Below are 8,632 nucleotides of genomic sequence, written 5' to 3'. Positions count from 1 at the left end.
ATCATGATCCATGCCAATATATAAATAATATAAAGTTCTCAAATCATGCAACACTACTACATTTTTGAGCTAATGCAACGGTAAAATAGGGGCTAATGCGACGGTAAAGTGAGAACCGTTGCAATAGAGAGGGCTAATGCGACGGTGCCTTGTATAATATTTCAGAAATTGGAGCTAATGCGACGGTGCATCCAAGCCGTTGCATTAGAGGGTCAAATGCAACGCATATCAGGCTAATGCAACGGTGAGCCAATTAATATTTTCGCGCCTACGGTATACTTTATTCCCTCCCATTACTTTTCCCAAATTTTCAAAACCGCGCCCTTACAATTTTATGTAAAAGAAAAAAAAGAAAATAGAAATAAAAAAAAAACACGCAAAAAACTTTACGTGGAACATGTCCAATTTTTCTTGAGAGAGACTGAGAGAAAGAAAAAAGTAGTTAGGGTTCATCAAAATTTTGGGCAAAGTCTAACAAATTGGTCTGCAATTCGCAATTAGGGCTCGAGCTTATCTCGAATTTCTTGCAATTCTCTGCGAAATTGTCTACGAAGTTCTCTGCGAAATTCGAATGCGAAATTAGTCTATTCATCGAGTGGGAGGATTGAATTGGGGCTTTCCATTAATAATTCGAATAAGTTAAGGAGGAGAAATTCTACTTCAACCATCTACTACTATTCACGGTATGTAATCGATTCACAATTCAGGTTTATGTATTAATAGTTTGAACTTTGGATAGTTTTGTGAGGGTTTGTTCTGTTTTTTCCCTTGTCTGGTAAGCATAATTCAGGGTTTGTTCTATTTTTTCGCTTTTCTGGTAAGCAAAATTCAGGGTAAGCATAATTTAGGGGGTTTGCGGATGTATTTTTGAAGAATTGGGTTATTGAAAATTGTTAATGTTTTGTTATCACGACTGAGTTGTTTTTATAAAGGTTGCTGCTTTACTGGAAGATTAATTTGCAGATGAATTGGATTGATGTGCTTAATCTTTTATACAAGTATGTGAAATATTTGGGTTTCTGTTTTGTTTTGGTTATTGTTATTGACTTATTGTATATGTTAGTATATTGTTAAAGCATCGTGGCTCGATTTCGATTACATTGTTTTTGAGGGGAAGAAGAAATAGTTGTCCGGGTGGAGCACAAAAGGATATTTTGCATGCCCTGTTTGTCACTATGACACTGATTAAACACTGTATCAGCGATGGTTTGTTGTTATAGGGTTCGAAAAATTCTTGAGAAAATCAGGTGGGTTTATCCGGTTCTCATAAAACTATGGACAATTCTAGGGTTCGGGTGATTGATCATGAATGTATAATAAAAATCGGTTTTCTCATAAAAACAACTCTCCAGGTAAAATTTATACTAACTTTGTTCACAAAGAGTTTGATGAATTTTTTTGGAAATTGAAGTTAAGGAACTCGAATTAATTACGCCATATTTTGTACTTATGCTATTGGTTTATTGTTATTTAGATACTATGAGGATGAATTTGATTATCATATTCTTCAATAATACAAGATTGATATCGTATGATCGGCAGCATTGTATTCGTGATTGTTTAGGGTCGTTCCTGAAAGAAATATCACCTCTTTTGATGTCAGGATTATAGTAAGAATTTAGTTACTCTTCAGCCTATATATGATCCAATTTACTACTAGTTAGTATGGCGCTTGAAGGAAATGTATTCTGCTTTTAATTTCAAGAATAAGATTGAGATTACAGTGACCTTTCACCATGTGGTTGCAGTTAATTATGATTGCACTTGAAAGAAATATCCTTTGCTTATAATGTCAGGAGTAAGATTGAGAAGTTAGTGACCCTTCACAGTTCACCCTGTAGTCGATTTTAGTCAAGACTCAGGATCGAGCATGAAAGCAATAGCCTCTCATACATGAGGAATAAGATTTAGTGACCCTTCACCAATGGAATTTAGTCAGGATTTCGCTTGACATCTCATAATATTTGGAGTAAGATTGAGAATTTAGTGACCTAGCTTCACTCTATTCATTAACTAACTCTTATAACGTTTCAGTGAATTCAGGATCTAAAGTAATTTTGCACTAGTCATCTCTCTTATAAGTCTTTATCCTGGTTATATTTCAAGTTTTGAACTTGTGTTCTTATTCAGGTTCTGTGTTGGAGTCTGGTGGCTTTCCTGCTTCTCTAGAACCGTCTTAGTTAAATTAGATAATTATAACAAAGATAGAGAATTTACTACATGGACGCTGCATTTACCTGGTTGGTTAGTTCCTGATTGGCATCTGTTATTAGTTTAATAAATTAAATTTAATTTTCTCTAGATATAACTCATCAAATTTATGTGCAAGTATGATGGGATCTGGGAAAACAACTATTGGTGGGGTTGTGTTCGAAGCACTTAAGTTATTTGTTTTCTGATAGGTCTTTTCTTTGTCACTTAATAGATTATTTTCGATGACGTATTTTAGTTAGAACTTCTGATAAGCTGCAAGTGTTCTCTGTATCACTTGTCAGTTAAAAAAAATTTTCCCCAAGAAGGAGCTAAATTATTTTGACTCAATGAAACTTAGGTCCTATAGTTCGGATTAATTATTTTGCAGGTATGATACTAATGGTAGTGGTTCTTTATGCTTCGGTGACTTATTGGTGGAGCAGAAAGTGGGAGGAATGTCTGTCCCATAAAGGAAGGAAATGAAATGAAGAGGCCAATTAGATATTCTACACATTAGAGATTCACAGCAAGTTGTTCCAACTTTTCTGTAGATTAGGTATTACTAAATATCATGGTGAGTTGAACGTTTATTGTTGATCACTCATGGCATCTGTGAAGGGAAAGTATTAGCATGTTCATGTAGACAGAGATGAATCTCAGTAAGTCAGTATCGTATTAGGAGAAGTTGTATCCTAGTACAATATATCACTTTTGCAACTCTGTTAAGCTGTTATAAAACTGGGGATACTAGGAACAATGCTGATTTAAGTTGTTTGTTATAGACTGAGGTGCTAAAGGAACTATCTATGATGCATCTGTTTGTTATTTCCACTGGTGGAGGGGCTGTTGTAAGGCCCGTCAATTGGTACTTATTTCGGATGTTCCATAACTGTCATTGAAGGTTGTCTTTTCTGTTTACACGATGTTTGGTGTTAACATTATTATATGTTTTTATTAACTGACCAGGAAACATATACGAAGTGGTATTAGTTTTTGGTTAGATGTACCAGTGGAGTGGTATTAGTACAAATTAAGCATCATCCTTCAAGGAGTGAATTTTATTTTAATCTGAGCTTGATTTTTATCCTTGTCCAAATATTCTTTGCTACACTGATAACAACCTGTTTTGCAGTGGCCTTATATCATTCGTGATAACTTCTATACTGTTTTTTTTTGCAGATGTCACGTCGGAACATAGATAATCTCAGTCCAACTGCTATTGCAATTGTTTGAGGTTGGTTCTTTGCTCTCGATCTGTTATGGTTCAATCTGAAGTACATGAGAGGAAAGTAAATAGAAAAAGAAAGTTTTCTTACAAAGTTCATACGAAGTACCTTCTTACAAAACTCCATTTGCAAGTTTGGTAGTGATATTCGTTGATATTTCTTGTTATTCTGATCAGTTAGGCTAGATGAAAGTTAGAATTATTGAGTTAGCTAGAGGACTATGGTGCATGACCCACTGCTTTGCTGCTTAATGTTAAGGTTTGGCAATAGTCGATTTTGGTTGACTTTTGCTGATATGTTGCTTGGTCTATTTTGCTTGATCTGATTAGTTCATTTTATCCCTATTCTTGATCATCTCTATAATGCATAATACGACTTCAAATTTGTGTATCAACAACTTTTAGTTTACCAGGAGATGAGTAACATGTATCATATGTGCTCTCACAGAATGCAAATTTATAAAAATGATTGATTTATGAGCAACTGTTATATCAGATGGGCAAATTTTATGAGATTTTCGAAATGAATGCACATATTGGTACCTATGAACTCCTTGCAGATTGTACCCGGGGTCTTCAATGGTGTATTGCCTGGGCATGTATTTTCTCCCCCGATCAATTATCATCAATCCTTATTTAAGTAGAACTCTCACTAGAATACACAATGCCTTCTCTCTCTATCTTTTCTCTACTTAATTCCTAGAGTTACTGTCAAGTACAACTCCCTCAATTGATGTTTGTCTTGTAGCTAGGTGGCAATAGTTCATGCACTGGATTTGTATCTATTGCCTTTGTTTTTGGTGTTATGATCATAACAATTAATATTGCTGTTATTAACAACCATTTTTTTCTTGATTCTCTGAGTTGTTCCATTTTTTTTATTAACCAGGAAGGTTTTTTTGCTTTCTGTCAGCTTCACCCTTATTATTACAATATTGCTCCATCAGCTTCACCCTTATTATTACAATATTGCTCCGTTTTTGGGGATTTAAACATTAGAATATCTTCTAATTTCCCCACATTGAAGACCTTTTGGATTTAAACTTGTACCATCTTTAACTTGTGCTCATTCGTGAGTTAAACTTGCAGGAGCATGTTGCGCTAAATGGAGAAGAAATATAGATCTAGCAATGAGACGGTGGAGGCTCTTATTTGTTTTGGGTTGTTTTGTAATTCCTAGTAACGTTGAATTTCTTTCTATGGATTTTAATTTTATGTACTTTTGTCATTAAAAACACCAAATTAATTAGTGAACAACTATTTTGTAATGCATGTGTTCTATGGGCACTAATATTGTAATATTACTTTTCAAGTCAATGAAAATCTTTTGTTATTATATTATTATTATTATATATATATTATATATTATTATTATCATGAACCATTGCATTAGGTGCCCAAAAGGTTTTTTGTGTAAAAAATTTACCTTTGCATTAGGGAAAAGGCGTTGCATTAGTTCATTAAGCTATTGTAGGTACCCGTCGCATTTGCTAAAATTAACCGTCGCATTAGCTAAAATGACCCGTGGCATTAGCTAAATAAATCGTCGCATTACCTCAATCACCCGTCGCATTAGCTAAAGAACTAATGTGACACTCCACCTACAAACCGTCGCATTAGGTGGAAACCTAATGCAACGGTATTAATGCAACCGTCGCATCAGGTCATTGAACGTTGCATTAGGCCTAATGCAACGCCTCCGGATGCAAGGGTCATTTGGCGTCGCATTAGGTCTAATGCGACGGATTTTCATGCCTAATGCAACAATTTTAGGCGTCGCATCTGACTAGAAATGTAGTAGTGTCAACATGCTTGCATCGATCATTCATTCCAACATGATATAAATCTCATAATATAATTATATGCTAAACATGTTTACACAACGACATCAAACATGCAAATTCCAATATAATCAAGTCATAAATAAATTCAACATGGTTTCTATTCATAGCACCACATCCATCAACACATAGATATGTACGTACCTTGTGTAAACAAAGTGAGAGACCACTTTAACAATCTCAAAAGTCGCCTACAGAGAATTCTCCACCTAAAAACAACCAATATAAATCATGTGAAACCTCCATGAATCTACAGCAACATTAGAGTATTTCAAACCCATCCTAAACATATTTAGAACATTCCCCAATATTAAAACTTGGTTACTAAACCTCCTAGCATAATACTTACTACACCAGTGGTCACAAATTATAACAAACTCCAATAATACATTCCTTTTAAAATTTCTAGCAATATAAAATAACTTAAAACCTCTTCTACACATAATCAACATGCTTAGAATCATAAAAATAATAACTTTCATAATTTATAATTATCCTATTATGATTTAAAACTATTAAAACCATAAAATTTCATGTTTTAATAATTTAAAACCCTTATTTGAACAATATTAAAGAATCTGAAAATTAATAACTTTATTATGCATAACAATAATCTGAAATCTATAATTAAATCATAAAAACTATAAATTTAACTCAAAAAAACAAGAATTGAATTGTTAAAACATAATTAAAATATTAATTAGTTTAAGGGTTAAAAATTAACCAAAAGAGAGGGAGAGAGGGACGTCGGCCGGAGGGGAGAAGCGGCGGCGAGGGTTGCGGCGGTCGGTGGTTGCGTTGCCGGAGTGCAGCAGCGCCGGGTCGGCCGCGGTGGTGGAGGGCTGCGGTGGTGCGTGAGAGCAGGAAAGAAAGAAAGAGAAAAGAAAGAAGAGAAAGAAGAGAAAGGGAGGAAAAGAAAGTCACATGAAAAGAGAGAAAGAGAGTTGAGAAAGTGTCGTGAGATCGAGAGGAGTTAGGAGAGAGAAATAATTGCGTGGGTTATTTTTGTGGTTTAGGGGATTTATGTACTTTGTGGGATTTAATAATTGGTCTAGGATTAGAATTCCTTTTCCAATATGAGAGTGTTTGAGTTCAAACCCTTTTAAAAGTATTTTCCAAATCCAAAAGTATTTCTATTTTCCAAATCCTTTTCAACATTATTCTCTTATTTATTGATTTGCATAAATCATTAAAATACTTAAAATATATTTAAATTAAATTAAATATATAAATATATATATAATAAATTAATAACGTATAGTTATTTATATTTAAATGAATATATATATACATACATATATTTAAATATAAATAAATATACTTTAAAATATATTAATAAAATTTATAAATTTACGGGGGATTATAACGTGCGTAAGGAGGCTTATATATATATATATATATATATATATATATATATATATATATATATATATATATATATATATATATATATATATATATATATATATATATATATATATATATATAGGACCAGGTTGTGGTGAGAACCTCCCCTAAGATAAGAACCTCCTTATAATGAGAACCTCTAATAACCGTTGGATTAAAAGAAAATGAACGGATGAGATCAGATCACGTAAGTTCCTTCCTCCCTTTCGATTGAACTGCCATTTTCTCTCTCTTCGACACTCACGTCGATCTCTCTTTCTTCAACAAATTTCTCTCTCCTCGCCCAATTTCAATCAAACGCACTCATCTCTCTCTCCTCAACCAATTTACTTCAAAATACACTTGAAAAATCAAAAATAATGTCGTAATTCCACGAAGAACACCGAGATTTTGAGGTAATTTTACATTCTTTCAATTTTTTCCTTCTATTGTTTTTTTTGGTTGAATTCGTGCAAATTTTGCTCAACTATCTACGATTTTTGCTCAATTTTTTGCAAATTACACCACATCATTTTAATCCTACTTCTTTGAAGAATTTGCAGCTTGAAATCGCATTTTCTGGTGCCGGAGCTTCGATTTCCCGGCGACTAATCTTCTAAGATAACTGAAACTAATTTTGTTTACTTTTGAAGATAGTTTGTTTACTACTTCTCATTATATTAAGTGTAATTTGAAGCAATGTTTTGTTTACTTTTGAATTTGATTGTGAGTGGATAGTCAAATTTGGTTCTGGAATTAGTTGATTTAGAAGCTGTTGTAAAGAATATTTGTTGGTGTTGTTCAGTTAAGGTCAGTTGGTGGGAGTTATTCTACTATAATTTTGTTGCACTTGGTGATTAACTAACTCAAAAGTAAATCAAAAACTGAAAAAAGTAAATAGGAATGATCTAAAAGTAAACAAAATGTGGCCAGGTTCTGGTTCGTATGTATTGTAGGTCATGTAAGTGTGGTACTGGAGTTCTTGAGGATGCATCAGGAAATGGATGTGTGACTACTCCTTACCAAGGACTAGGGTAGGTTTAATCGGATTCCGGTACACATATCGTTGGGCATATCGTTAAATGTATTACAGAGTACTTAGTCCTTTTTTGTGTTTTTGAGATTGAACTAGATGATAAGAAAGATTTGTGATGTTTTATCAATATAATTTGTAAACAAATAAGAATGTTTATGGTATAGATATACAGATTGCCAGCAAATGGATGTCAACTGCAAGGGACTGAGCTAAATATTGGATCTTCTGTAGGGTTGTAGGCTTGTAGCCAAAGCTACTTTATTAGTCATACAAAAGTAATGCACCTGGTTTGATTTAGATTAGTTCCATTTACTTTTTTGAGTTATTTATCTACTTTTGAAAATGTGATGCAAGTTGAGATTATGTTTATGAGGTTTACTTTTAAATTAGTTTCATTTACTTTTGTTAGTTATTTATCTACTTTTGAAAATGTGATGCAACTTGAGATTTTGTTATTTATCTTCTGCAGATTTACTTCTATTAGGCCTTGTTTTTCCTACTGGTCTTTTGTGTCTGTTTTGAGCTTGGACCGTAGAGCTGGATGTTGAGGTTGTTTGTACTGAGTGTCTGAGTGTTCATTGTTGTTTTGTTGTTCAATTGCATTTGTTTTCTGAATGCTTGTTAACGCCTATTAGCTCAAATGTTAGAGCAATGTGCCAATGCACATAAGTGTAGGTTCAAATCCTACACAGGCTAGAATAAATACAAGGAATTTTATATTTTACTTGCAAATAGGGAGGAAAAGATAACAATAGATAAAAAAATTCTTAAAGTAAATTAAAACAAATCAAAAGTAAATATATCTTTGAATTATATTAATATATTTACTAGCTTGAATACTGAACTTTAGGCTTTTTGATGTTTATTGCTTTTTTGGTTAGCTTGAATCCAATTTATAAATGTTAGATGTTGGACTAGGTTGGTTTGTTGGTCTGGTATGAGCCCGAAGGA

General features: G+C 33.2%; 1 long non-coding RNA gene across 1 annotated transcript; it reads left to right on the top strand.

Annotated features, from left to right (window-relative positions):
* Nucleotides 1-362: 362 nt before the first annotated feature.
* Nucleotides 363-4,754, top strand: LOC110779074 (uncharacterized). Its single transcript, XR_002531024.2, has 3 exons — nucleotides 363-683; nucleotides 3,373-3,427; nucleotides 4,508-4,754. It is a non-coding gene; the product is annotated as an uncharacterized lncRNA (long non-coding RNA).
* The last annotated feature ends 3,878 nt before the right edge of the window (nucleotides 4,755-8,632 follow it).

The sequence above is a fragment of the Spinacia oleracea genome, chromosome 2 (assembly GCF_020520425.1).
Source record: "Spinacia oleracea cultivar Varoflay chromosome 2, BTI_SOV_V1, whole genome shotgun sequence".
Lineage (NCBI taxonomy): Eukaryota > Viridiplantae > Streptophyta > Magnoliopsida > Caryophyllales > Amaranthaceae > Spinacia > Spinacia oleracea.
Note: the sequence above shows the minus strand (reverse complement) of the source record. Positions and strands in the feature narration are given on the sequence as shown.